Source organism: Anopheles coluzzii, chromosome 2, assembly GCF_943734685.1.
Source record: "Anopheles coluzzii chromosome 2, AcolN3, whole genome shotgun sequence".
NCBI lineage: Eukaryota > Metazoa > Arthropoda > Insecta > Diptera > Culicidae > Anopheles > Anopheles coluzzii.
In genome coordinates, this window is record NC_064670.1 from 15,751,296 (window position 1) to 15,765,389 (window position 14,094).

A 14,094-nucleotide genomic window follows, 5' to 3' on the forward strand; every position below is an offset into this window, starting at 1 on the left:
ATGGGGGGAAACGCGTCTTTATGTGCGTGTGTGTGTGTCATTGCGGAAAAGACTGCTGCATTTTAATCACCGAGCAGCCAGCCACGTCGTTGGTGGAAGTGATTTCGCAAAGAAGGTGGCACAGTTTTCTGTTAGTGGAAAAGGGAAGGGGATAAAATCAAGAAAGCCATACTCTCCTATCAAACCATTCAGGTGGTTTAACGGGTTTCACCGATCCAGCCAGTGCAGCCAGACGGAAGCGACCATGACCGTGAGTGGCAGCGCGATGTAAAGTGTCTATGAAGGAGGTTCTAGTCCCATTTTCCACCACCCTACCATGCCGTCAAAAGTTATTAAAGCAAAAGGTTCACGTGCCAATACACGCCCTTTGAGTGTATAGAGAGTGTGTGAGATGCTGGCACCACTATGCTCGCTTGCTAGCAGATTTTAGCCGCCGAGCGGAGTAGTCTAGTTGCCCGTAGACACCACGGGGCTACTGCGTTGGGAAAAACAAAAGAAATCTGTCATCAGGTCATTGTTTTTTTTTTCACGTGGTCTACTGTTTATTGAGTGCCGCAAAAGGCGACGAGGTATGTTGCTTTGCGGAAGCTACTGAAGATAAACTTCCCACTTTCGCTACGGCCAAGGATGAAACGGGAAGTACACCCGGAAGGGCGCTGTAAGTGGCACTGATTAGTAGCAAACACTTGTGAGATAGTTTTTCCATTTCAAATAATTGAGCGGCTTGTTGGGGATTCTTCTGATATGTGGAAACGATTGATTGTCAGCTAGGCCTTGTTAATTTTACTAACTTGCAATTCGTTATGATAAATGGTAGGCACTTGGTGATAACAGCTTTTAATGGCTATCCCGCTTCTACTCTTTCAAATGATTTTCCAGCGTTTCGGGACCTTTGAATGCAACACACCATCAGGAAAATGCTATCTTATATTTGTGATACTTTTTAAACGAATTTGTTGGGAAGATTTTTATTAAAGCCGGGGTATATTGTCCGTACTCGCTACTAGTGCGGAGGCTGGTGGAAGCTTGGTTTGGTCATCGAGAGAATGGTCGTGCCGGATCTCAAAATAAAGTATTATTAAATTACACTAGCAAGTATGGCCAATGTCCCACGGCTTTTAGATTTTTAAAGCATTTGTACTACAGCCAATAGTAAAAGCCTGCCATTACATCCTCTAAGGCATTATCTTAAATTGTAGAATGCTTAAATGAAGGACATGTGTCAACAATATGCCATTTGTAGCATCGAACGACGACATCAGTAGACAACGCAAACTGCTGAGGTTTAGAAACCTTGAACAACGCAGGGAATGTGAGGTATATCGCATTATAGATGAATACACATTGCTTTTTAAAGATTTGGTTGAAAACATACAGCACGCTCTGGCACCAATCGCACATCAGACACCAGACTTGAACAAACGTATAGAGTTATATGGAGGTGCCCCGACAGACATCTCGAATAAACAAGAATAAACATCGTCTCGAACCTGTTAACTTCCATACCTTTTTCATGCCTGATGTCTTGTTCGATAGCTGCCAGAGTGCGTTGTTAGACATTGGCCAAACTGTACAATTGAAAACAGTTTATTGCAATTCAACTGATTGAGCCTCCTTTTCCGTCCTTGCTCCTAGAACACACAAACTTGTTCCTAAATTGTTGCCTGTAGTCTAATCAAACGTAAAGTAATTGTGCTGTCGGGAAGTTGGGCTGAAAGTAGCATATTTATTTCCAGACGCTCCTTCGGCAGTTCCTCACATTTCTCCATGGTTTCGTTCATCTCAAAGTCTGTTACATTATTTGCATACGTTTGCTCGAGAACGGTCGAAAGCATCCTTCTACGCTTCGTTACAATCAACAGTCAATCTGTATCGAACGCACCATGTAATGTAGGTACCGAGCTGCTAAAGCGGTCCAACATGTGTGCACTTGGTATAACTTCAATCCCAAATTAAAACGAAAATTCCAACCCAACTCGGATGACGAACCAACGCTCCTTGGAATTGCATCAAACTGAGAACACTTTAACTTCAATCATTGCAAAACCATTTCCCAATTGCTTGCGCTGCTTCCATGCAGGCAAGGGTGGAAAGGAAGCACGAAGGAAGCAAACGTGTAATAAACTAGCATGTCGATGATTGTAAGCTATTTTTCTTGCGAATTGATTCCCTCGAAATGTTGGGGAAACATTCGCTGTGATCAAACAGTGTGCAGCATGATGGTAGGGTACGTAGTGCGCCTTACCTTTACCGTGCCACCGGGTTTCTATTGTCACCGTGTAAACGTTCTTCTTCTCCGGTTTGTCATACCCGCCGTCGCTGGCTCGAGCCGTGTACGGGTATGTTCCGGTTTCCTGTAATCTCACTCGATGCTTCCGACCGTTGCGAATGAGCGGCCGGCGGACGTGAGCAAAGCGATACAACTTTGTGACGTTTTCCGTTTGCGCTGTGCGGACTTGTATGCACCGGGGCCCTCAATGCATCCGGCAGCCCCGTAGCCTGAGGCCCCGTCCGGAGCAACTAGCGAGGGGAGAGAGAGAGAGAGAGAAAAAAAAAGAAAACAAACGAAAGCCAGCCAGCCAGCCAGCCAGCCCGGGAAATGGTCGTTTGAATGCTTGCTTTCGGATGGGGAACGGTGGTGCCTTCCGGCTGTGAGTGGTGCGAGGTGGTAACGCCGAGCAATGCTGTTGCTTTGCCCGAGTGCACACAACCTTTTGCCCTGTTGCTCGCAGGAGGAAACACACGCGTACATACCCACACATCCCACATCCCGGTCCGCTCAAAGGTCGTACAGGCGCAAGCTTGCCGTCTGATGTTCCCCTTTTTTGCATCTCATTCATTTGTCTTCGCACTCTTTGATAGCTTCAGCATGGTGCAGCGCAACCCACTGTGCACCGCGCCCGACCTGTGTCCTGCGCGGTGCTGCGCTATTTTATGTCGTCCGCTGAAAGTTCTAATGACTTCATGTAGCGCTGCCGGGGTGTCGGTGAATGTCCGCTTGCGTACAATGTGCACAAGTTTTGCCGGCCCCCGGTTTGCTGCCCATCCGCTGCTTGCAGTGTCGGGTGAGCAAAGTTGCCCCGCGGCAAAGGAAGGAGAGTACGAGATGATCTCCCCCAACAAGCAAGCAACACAGGTGGGTTCAAAAAGTGCCTTTCAAAAGATTCTGGCTCTCTTTCTCTCGCTGTATATCTCTCTTACTCTTTACTATATCTTCGATACTACATTGCCCTTTTGCATATGCAACCACACTCACGTAAATTTCTCCCGTTCACTATGCAAACGTGTTGCTCTTAATGTGCCGAGATGTTGAGATCGACTGCTTTCTCTCCCTCTCTCTCTCACACACACGCACATTCAAGCGCCCTAGTACCGGCTTCTGCCGGAAAATGTCCGGAAAAGCGGAAGCCCATGTTGCCTTCGAGCCGTTAGCGAGCAATTTTCCTAGGCGGAGCGGTAAAGAGAACATCATCCCACCCGTTTTGCCGCGTTAGATGGGGTGCAGCTGTATGGATCGTGTAGAAAACATACAAAAGGTACTTCCGCTGCACTTGGGTGCACCGTTTTCTTTAAGCTTTGTGCTCCGCTGGGCGAGAAAGGAATGAAGGTGCGGGGTTGGCGCGCACACGGTGACACGGGACGATAGGTGAAGGCCCGGTGGTATGGCAGCTTCTCTAATCACGTCGCACGCCGGCATGTGTTTGTGCTGTCGTCGGCACTGTTTGACTCCCCATTTTGTGCAGTAATTATTCTCCTGACAGGTGCCGTTCACCTACGATTTACATGATTGGTGGGAGGGCTTCCCGGGCCGATCGTGCCACGCGTTTGGCGCTGAAAATCGATGCATCTGCGATGCTGCAGCTTCACGGGAGCAGGAGGTGAGTAATTAAAATAAAACGTATCAATAAAGAACTGGGGCATGCATGATTGTTCGGAGCGTTTGTAGTCCTAAATGCGGAGTGATATTCGTCATTAACACGCAATTGGATGGGCGGTAGCAACATATCTTTGTGATTTTACGTGTTACAATTTAATGATGTCGCTAGCTATCGATGCAATTAAAAGTTTCCGCTGATGGTATTGAGCCGTTAAGGCTTTTCCTGTGTTCAATTTCTGTGAAGGACTTTTACAGAAGCACAAAAATAAAGACAGGATAATTGCACAGTTTGATGAAAGTATGAATATTATCGATTTTAGGGCTATTGTAGCTATTACCTGACACATAGCGGCGTATCTTACTATACGCATTATTAAAGATACAAAGGTCAAAGATCTCACCCGCAATGGATGACTAACAAAAGAACATTAGTCGTAGCACGAACACTTCTTTGGAAATTTGGACGATTATTGGACCTTGCCATGTATAAACGAACTCTTAAGGCTATTCCAGAGTACTACAAAGTATGGAGAATGTCCTCATGGGAAAATCAATTGCAAACAGACTCTTCAGAACCAGCCAGTCGTACGGGTTTTTCGTGTGTTAGGGTCTCTCTGTCGTGGGGGTCCTTACAATGAAAAATCAAGGATTCTGCATTTTTCGGATCCATGTCTTCAACTATCCTAGCTTTGGTAGCATCTTCCTGATGTAGCTTTAGATGTTCTAGTGCTTCAATACCACACTATGCGTACGTTGGATCTCAACAAAATCGGAACTCGATATAATTACTTCGAATTGGTTCACGAGAGGAACAGTGCTGTCTATTCCAATCGACAATTGCAAACGAAAATCAGCCAGGCAAATGAAATTGACTACGATAAAGCCCAGACTGTCGGCCAATTAAAGGAAGAATTTCACAAGAATCAGGAAGAATTTGTTTGGTCCTAGATTGAATGCAATTGTTTCAACATTACATAAATTTTTGCTTTAATGTATGAGATAGCGTATCTTTTTCCAACAGAAACAACTCAGACCAGGACCGTGTTGCATAGAATTGTGGATTATAGCAAAGAAGCAAAAAAGTTGCTCCGAAAACTCTCTAAACTACCAAAACCACCGAATATGGATAATCTGTTGCTGTTCGTTTGCCTTACCGAAAACTCAAATCGCACGCGAAATGGTTTGATGCTCCGCCGTATACCACGGCAGCAAGTAAATCATTCGCCGAAACAACAAACGAACGCGCAAAGTAAATTTGCTTTTATTTCACTATCCCGAACAGAAAACCCCGAAAACGCGACGCGACGTCAACGGTTGGCGGTGGATGGGGGGGTAGCGGTAAACCCACGGTCAGGTAGGGCATTGGGACGCACGGGGTTATTTATTATTTTGCAATAATTAATTGGAAAAGTTCGATACACTGAGTTATGATTTACTTACGCGAGCTTTCCCAGAGCATTGGATGGTAGGATTAGTTAGAATGGGAATCGGTTTGGTTGTGGATTGAGCGAGCGTTTGTCGGGGCGAGAAAGCGAGTGTAAGCATGGGCGAGAGAGGGAAGCAGCAAGCAAATAAAAGTGTTTTTTCTCTCTGTGGACTTTTGTGGAAAAGATTGTAAAGTTTAAAATTAAAGTTCAGTAAAGTTTGAGCTGGTAGCAATTAGCAGCTGTGTATCTGAGCCAGCCGATTTTCGGCAGATTATTGCCTATCTCGTGTACTTACGGAGTTGAAGGAAGGGTGGATTAGTGGCCCAAAGTATGCCGGGAAATTGTTAAAGCTGAGATTAAATTCCATTCTAAATAGATTTTTTCCGTTTATTATTAGTTAAACGAAGAATAGCTTATGTTTTACCACACCTGACACCACCATAATGCGAACTCAAGTTTGAGTTTAATCCCTTGACCTTTATTTGGAAGATCGGCGCTAATGCTTCCCCGACGTTCCCAGTCCCAGTCGCTCGGTAAGTCGACCCTAGCAAATGTATGCCCACACTTGTACGAAGTTGAATTGAATGTATTCAAAAACACCACGCTTGCTCTCGATAGGGGAAACTTTAGCCAAAGTATCCCCCAAAAACGTAGGCAGGGACGATTCGGGATGGAGAAGCTTTAGTCCAAACGGCGATGACTAAACCGTGGTCCATGAGCTTAACCGATACGATTTACGCCTACCGGGTGAGAGGAAAGAGAGAGAGGGAGAGAGATATAGAGAGCTTAGCTTTGCGCCCCCTGCAGGAGGATGCGGGGGAAATAATTCGCTAGACGTATCGTGCATACATTCATCTCCCCCCTCAAACAACCAACCAACCAATCCGCTCCTAATTCCACTGTCCCATTGCTTTGCGCACTACATCTGGCAACAGATGACGCCAGCAGCGGTGATGATGGTTGAATTCTCGAAACCTTTCCGCTGCTCCACGAGCCACGATTTCTGCACCAAAAAGTACCGTCGGAACTGTGCGGAGGTTTGCAAAGTCGGACGGATACGGCAGTCCGACTCCCCCGTGTGCTGTGTGCAGTGCGTTGTAATGAGACGGGAATGTACAAGCGTAGGGATCTCGGTTTCGGCGATCGGCGTGTTGTTGCCGCTGTTGTGTTTTTGCTTCGATGTTTTTTTTTTTTACGGACGTTGGTAAGCGCCAAACTGGCCATACTCGAAATCAAAGAATAATTTAATTCCGCAACAAGCTGGCGGCCCGCTCAGCGCCCGAAGCAGCCCAGACGTCCACCTTTGCCCACGCTGTGTACTGCGGCGTACTGTTCGTGGCAGTGGGTGGCCATCCTTGGTGGTGTTTCCCATTACGAATGGCGAATGGCGGACAGCCACTGGTTCGCTATGGCAGTTGGAGTTTTGGGCGCCCGTGCCAAGGCTTGATGCATTTTGGCGGTCCGAGCAAAAGTTCGAATGTCATCCCCGGGCATTCGGGAAGGATTCGGATTGGATTTCGGACTGGTGTACGGAAGGTACGGTCAGATGAGAGGAAAATTAAATGTGCTACCCAAACAGAGCCAATTAGAGGGTGCTAGGTGGGACCCGGGGGGAGGGTTTGACAGTTGCTCGAACTGTCGTTTGGGGGTGCAAACATATCCTCTTGTTCGTAGTTATGCAGAGGAAGGTAGTTAAGGGTATTTGAAGTGGAAAGTAAACCTTTTGCTCGAATTAAACTGGTTAGTTGCAGCTACTTTTGTTCTAAATAAAGGAAACATAACATTTTCCTGTTAAGGAATGTATTTTATTTTACCTAAAACAAAGCGATTCTATTCACATCAGTCGCAAATCAGTTCAGTTCGCTTGAGCTAGAGTGAAAATTAAGAATTAAAGACACTCCCGTAAACCGTTCGCCCGTAAACGCTAGATCACAAGGGGCCAACTGCCGATGAAGCGTTGGCGAACGAACAGTGGCGATCGTTCACTACCATACGGTGCAGCGGTTTCGATGCAACCGGCTGCACAAATGAATGATTCACATGTACTCATTAATTAACGACGAACCGTCCTTAGCCGATGGTTCACAATGGGCGGGAAAACTTTACCATATGCGCTAGTACTTTCACGGGGTTGGACGGCGAAACGTTACGATGTCTGCTACCAGTACACCAGAGTGCGCATGCTGAACTGTGCAGATTTGGTAGATTGAATTACCGCAGAAGAAAGTTTAGCATCGTGATCGTGTGTTGCCGGCCGGGTATATGTGTGATCTTTGCCATGCACGGCACGGCATGGTGGAAATTTCCGGCGAAATACATAATATGTGGCATTCGATTATGGCGATAACGATGAAAGCCATTAGGAAGCATGATGGCACGTGTGTGTGTGTGTGTGTGCATTAGCTGTTTAAGTAACATCGCGATGAGAGGGAATGTTCGAAAAATGTACGAACCATGCTCAAAATAAATCAAACTGCCAACTCATGATAATGTTAGGGTATGCAAATGGTGGTTTCTTTTTTCCAAGAAAACGGATTTGCTGCTCATTATATCAGTCCCGAGGCCATATTTTAATGAATACCCTCGCCGAAAGTTCGCATTGGCAGTATTTTCCTTGTGATTGCGACCAAACAATTGCGAAATCCCATTGCAGGTAATATTGAAATAGTTGTGTCTAGTTGTTTAATTTGCAGTAAAAACTCACGCGTCCAGCTTTTTTTCCAATAATTCTTCAGAAACGGATGTTGTGGCATTGCCGAAAGTTATTAACTGATTTTGCTTAACTGATTCTAACAGAATTATTAGTATGGGGAAAACAAACGGCGCGGAAATGGCAAACAAGATAATCTTATTAAGGGCATGTGATAGGCATATCGACATTAAACAGATTCAGTACTTGTATTGTTGTTTCGCCTACGCTTTTAGGAAGCGATCGTTCCGGATAATTCGTGTAAACTTATGTCGGATAAGATTTGAGAACAATAATTGTTGGAATTTCGTAATAATTGTTGGAAAAACGGTACAAGTAGTGGTAGGAAAACTGATGTTTTCTTGGAATCGACTCCGGGATCGGCTCCAGAATTGGTTCCGGAATCGCCTATGGAATTGGCTCCGAAAACCTGCTCCAGAATCAGAATTGGTTCCGAAATCGTAATCGGCTTCAGAATCGGAGTTCGGTTCCCAATTCAAAATCGGCTTCGAAATCGTATTCGGTATCGTCATTTCCATAAGAATAGGCGTTTGGGTCCAATGATACTACACATTGATAACCACAAATTTACTCGTAAACGATCAATTATCATGGAAATTTCGGCACTGATTCTGAAACTCTGAAACTATTTGAAGTAAAAAACTAACTCTCATTCCGGAGCTAATTCCAACTCTGGAGTTGATTCTGCGAAATTGCGATTCCTAGGTCGATTCCAATTCCGGTGCCGATTCTGATTTCGGAGCACCGGAATCGGCTCCGAAGTCAACTGCGAAATCGGTTTCGGAATCGATTTCGGAATCGGAATCGATTACAGCATCAGAATCGGCTCCTGCATTGATTCCGAACACGGAATTGGAATCGGGTAGGTAAAATTCCGAGCTCCCATACATTCAGCGATGCATAGTTTGATTTTCAAAAATGATGAAGCCTACAGCATGTAATAAGCACATCAAGTTGTCTGGAATTGGATATTTTAATGTTGTTTCCTAATTTCCATGTCCGCTTTGTGTATGATGTTTTGTGTATGAGCTGAATAGGAAAAGGAATGTATTTATGTTTACTGGCATTTGGCAACGCTACCATACCATACCTCAATCAAAACAATTTATCCAGCAACATCAAAAGGTACCACATTTTAAAACACTTTAAGCATATTTCATCAAACGATTTGCAAAGCATTCATCTACATTTGGGTTTGATTTGTGTTGCTTTGCACTTGCTGGCGTGCTTCAAACGCTTCCGCGGTTAATGAGCCCCCGCAGAAAGGCACCACATAGCGAATCATTGAAATACACTTGAAATTCTCATCACTCCAGCGGTCAAAAAAGAACCATTTACCGGTGTGGCAATACACGCGAACAGCCAAAAAGGGTCATCCATTTTGAGCCCAAATAATTGCGCCAAACAACTACCTCCATTAATATACCGCTCGAAACCCGGCACCACCTCCGCGTTAGCGTTAAACCTTTCCCAAATCGATTGCATCGCCCCGTTCGCAAGATTGCACCATAACTGCATTCCGTTCGACCGATGAATGTTATTGATGAATATTGATGACACTGGCGCACGTTTGGATTGGGGAGGGAGGCAGTGGAGGAATTGGAGGACGGAGCAGCAAACGGTCAAGCGCAGGTAGGAAACGTCATTTTGTCTCACATTTTCCCACCTCCCCAGCTCGTTTGCAATCAACTTTACCTCACCCGGCCTGGTCCGGCCCTTTCATTCGCCCCCTTTGCACAAACGGTTCGCAAAAGCGCAAATTATATGCATCTATCTAAATTGCCTTTTGAAATGGAGCACCATTTAGAGCATTCGATTCATCTTAATTACTGACCTCACCCAACCAGTTTGTGCAGACACACCGACGAGCTTGTGGCCAGTCCCTATTGGAATATGCACCCGTGTGCTTCTCCCTCTCGCACCCCCCGCGCTTCTTAAAACCGGTACAAGCATTTTACGGGGCGAAATTATTTTGGTGAACATTTTACCGATCTAATTAGAGTGGCGCATTTTGCATTGCCCCCCGGGGGCAGCCAGGGTTGACCAGTACTACACCTCTCCGCCCGGTGTAGCGTTTGAGCACCGGGCATGGTGCGGGCTGAGCACCGGGTTCCGGGTTGTGTTGCGCCTGTTGCGCTAGAAACCGGTCGAACGCCGAACGTGGAAGAGAACGAGTCGTAGAACTGGGACAAAAGAAACCAGCCAACCTTGGACAGCCCTTGCACAGGGCCGAGCGGCCGAAGGGAAACCGAAAAACCTAAGCACCATGAAATTCACTACCATCCATAAGCCCGTAACGGTGGCTAGGACGAACCATGGCAGGTTTGTCTCCACCTTTTCACCATAAAAACCAGTGCGAGCGACTCATGAATATTCAACGGGACACATTTTCTTGCCCTCGGTCAAAACCCCCGGACTACCTACATACATATATACACACATACACACACACAGCCACAAACCGGACGCATGCATGCAGAGTTCCTTGGTAGTGCGGTAGTCCGTCCAGCGCACCGCAACCGGGCATCGTTTGAGGGCGAAGGAGGTTCCGCCAGCCACATGGCCACCGTGGTACTGATTGGTCAACAAAAGCCCAGCCCTTCCTCCCCCCCCCCTCCTCTCTCACCGGTAAGGATGTTGTTGTGGAGGACGTAGTGAAAGCTCTGCTGGCTTCCGAAAACCGACTGCTTCGGTGGAAAGCATAACGTGATGAAGGATTTCTCTTTCTATGCTTCCTCCCCCCAACCCTTGTGGAGGAGTGCTTCCTTCCGTTTGCAAAGAAGGGGCCTGGGCAGTAGTTTGCCGTGCAAAGCAAACCCCTGCCAAAAGGTAACCAACAAGCTCGCTCTTGGGGAGTTGGGGTGGTTCGGAGTGCCCGTATGCAAAACGCACCCACCGCGGTGGAGGAGGGCTTTTGAATGAAGGAGTTTGACGGAAAAATTGGCAGTCTCTGTAAAATGTTTGGTCACGTAAAACACAGGTTTACACAATGTCCCTTTGCCGGTGTGCTGAAGAAGAGGGCCGGGGGTTGTGTGTGTGTGTGTGTCGGGGCTGGGCGGGAAATGAGTTACGAAGGGAAAATAACTGGTTTCCATCGCTAGTTTTAATCAGTCCACTAACCACTTGCATGAATGCCCATGTACGGGTGGGGCTGTTGCTAATAGAGGTAGGGATTTAAAGGGTGGATTCATGTGCGTGATTGTAGTGTGTGTGTGTGTGTACTGAACACCGAGTTCCTTTGAACTTGAAGTTTTCGGTAAGCTTTTCGTGTGTAATAGACTGGTACGTGAATTAGCATTTTTAATTTTCGTTCGCTACTTTACTTACCGCCATGAGGCTTTAAACACGATGTTTGGTGTTGTTGTAGACGGGGTCAGTTTGTTTTAACAAATAAACATGTACAAATGAATTTGTTTGTAAGAACTCGTCTAATTTGCTTCTTATTCATATATTTCCCGCTAGTCTTGCATACATCAAATAAATTAGTTATTTATTCTCCTTCTTTTTTTTGCTTTATACTTATTTGTTCTTTATAGGCTGTCGATACTTTATTAAATACCACGCAGCTGGATAGTCAGTCCTTGGAAGGACAGTCCATTCTAGGCTTGAACCCATGAGGGACACAACTGTACCACGGGACCGCTCTGGCTATTAAATGATAAAAATTAAATTAATCTATTGTTGTAATTACTTAGGGCATCTTCTGAATACTATTATGGTCTTTCGCGCTCTGTTTCTTTCTCTCTCTCTCTCTTTATCTCTCTCTCTCTCTCACACATACACTCACATACATTCAATAGAGAGATCGATATTTGTTCGAGTAATTGATTTAGTTAATAGTTTTTGGATTTATTTACTAGCTTTTTGTAATACTTCTTGAAATAACGATCCATTTAGTCATGCTTTTGACCCTCAGGATGACAGCGAGTAATTACACTGCGGTAAACCGAACTGGATGAGATCGCTGCGGCCTTTTAGACAGTGGGTCTAAACAGTGGGTTTTGTCAATCAAATTTATTTGTGTATTTACTTATATAATTAGATGAGGTTTTCAAATATGTTTAATTCTTCATTTGAAGTCTTATTTAGCGTGAAATGTCATTTTAATATGACCCGATCATAAATAATTTTCTAGGATGATCGGTCCCTGGTTGCAGCTACCCGTCCATGTAGATACTCGATCTCCGACAAGTCCTGCTTCACCACGATCCAGCCATTTAGCTCTCGTGTAATAATGCACTTTTATAAAGCACCTCATCAATATTTTGCTTCATTTCTCACCAACTCGGAAATTCGATTTAGAATCCACCATAAAACTCGTACTCATATGTTTTCTCTTTTTTGAAGAAAGACCCCATTAGTGAGATAATCATTTAAACGGCAATTGGAGGTGTTGTACGGACGGTAACCAGGAAATCGGAATAATAAATAAATACACTTATTGAGCGTTCCAATCATACCAATGGCGGCTTTTCATCGTTCCAAAGCAAAAAAGAAAAGAAATATACCTCCACGCGCACGAGTGGTGCAATCTATTTGCTGAGATGTATTCAATTTAGGCGGCCGCATTAACGTACAGCCCACTTCCAATCAGCTGTACATCCTAATTTATTTACTTAAATATAGCCAAATGAACATTCTAAGCCACTGCTAGGGCACAGGAGCTAGGGTAGTAACGGCAACGGCAGCGAGACACAACACGCCTCCAGCATACTAAACAAAATGGCCCATCGTTCCCACCGTATTTGGAATCGTAAATCCCGGCCACGTACGGACTAACGCTTTCATACGCGCATCAATTGAGCTCAACATATTTGTTACCGTTGTGGCAAACGGTTGCCTGCTGTGGAGAAGCCCGTTCTTCCGGTGAAAGATTGTTTAGTGTGTTTCGCGCGAAAAAGGCGGTCTCCAAACAATTTCATGTACAATGGCTGGTGTATTAAGAGGGAAGCGTTCATATTTAGCTTCCTACCAATGCGTGTGTGAGTGAAATAATCGATTGTTTTACATTAGTACCTTGTGCAACGACTCTGTCTGTTTGATGGCGCAATGTGAACGGTTTATAAATTCGTTTGCTGAACACAATCGATTCGGCCGGTAAGGTGCTATTGAAAGTCACATAAAAAAAATCTTACGGTAAGCTGGGCAGTGGGTAGAGTGGGCAGAGTTAAAAGTTTGTTCCGCTTTTGTTTTTTTCTCTCTTTTCTCCACCTTCCACGTCTTAGTGCCGGTTACACCACATGCACAGGAAGTGGATTGGGCGCTTTAAGTCAACAGCTCGGCGGTTTTGGATGAGTTTATGATTTCTGAAAGTAACGTGCCACCCTGCCACGGTGACGCGTGTGCGCCGGGGCTATATCCCGCAGAAAGGCTTACGCCGACCGCCGATGCTGGGCGGAACATTCTGGTGACGCTTTTCCATTAAAAGTTCATCTGGGCAACTCTCGAACGTAACGAGACTTTAAACGCCATCCAATTCGAGCAGCATTTAGGACTTAGTTTGGTTTGCGCCCAACTTTGTGGACACCGCTCCGTCAGGTCCTCGCTCCGGCTCGGTCGCTCGCCCCGGCTCGGCCGTCCGCCTCGCTTCGAACAATCTAGCCTCGAGAGGGAGCCACTTTGGACAACGAGCGAAAAGAAAATAAGAGCGAACAAACGCGGTGAAAAGTCAAGCTTTTGTGCCTGCCGCTCGGCCCCACCTTACGCCGCCGCGTCCGAGTGTTTGGGGTGAGTTTCGTGGATGGCTTCTCCGCGGGAGGTGCCATCTGAAATGGATGCCGTTGGTTTACTTTTTTTGTTGTTGTTTGATTTTGTCCTGTCTTGGTCCTGAGTGCGCTGTATGAGCAAGAAGTGGTGAGAGTGTATGGGTAGAAAGCGTTTCTTCCATACACTTCCGCCGGGTCGAAACTTAACAACAAAACCCCACTGTTTGCGTTACTACACAGCGCAGCACTGCAGCAGGCGGGAAGAGTTTAAAAGCTCGCGCAAACACACACACACACACACACACACACACACACACACACAAACATCGAGCTCTACTTGCGTGCTAATGGTGACTGGTAAAGCGGCGTGAGTTG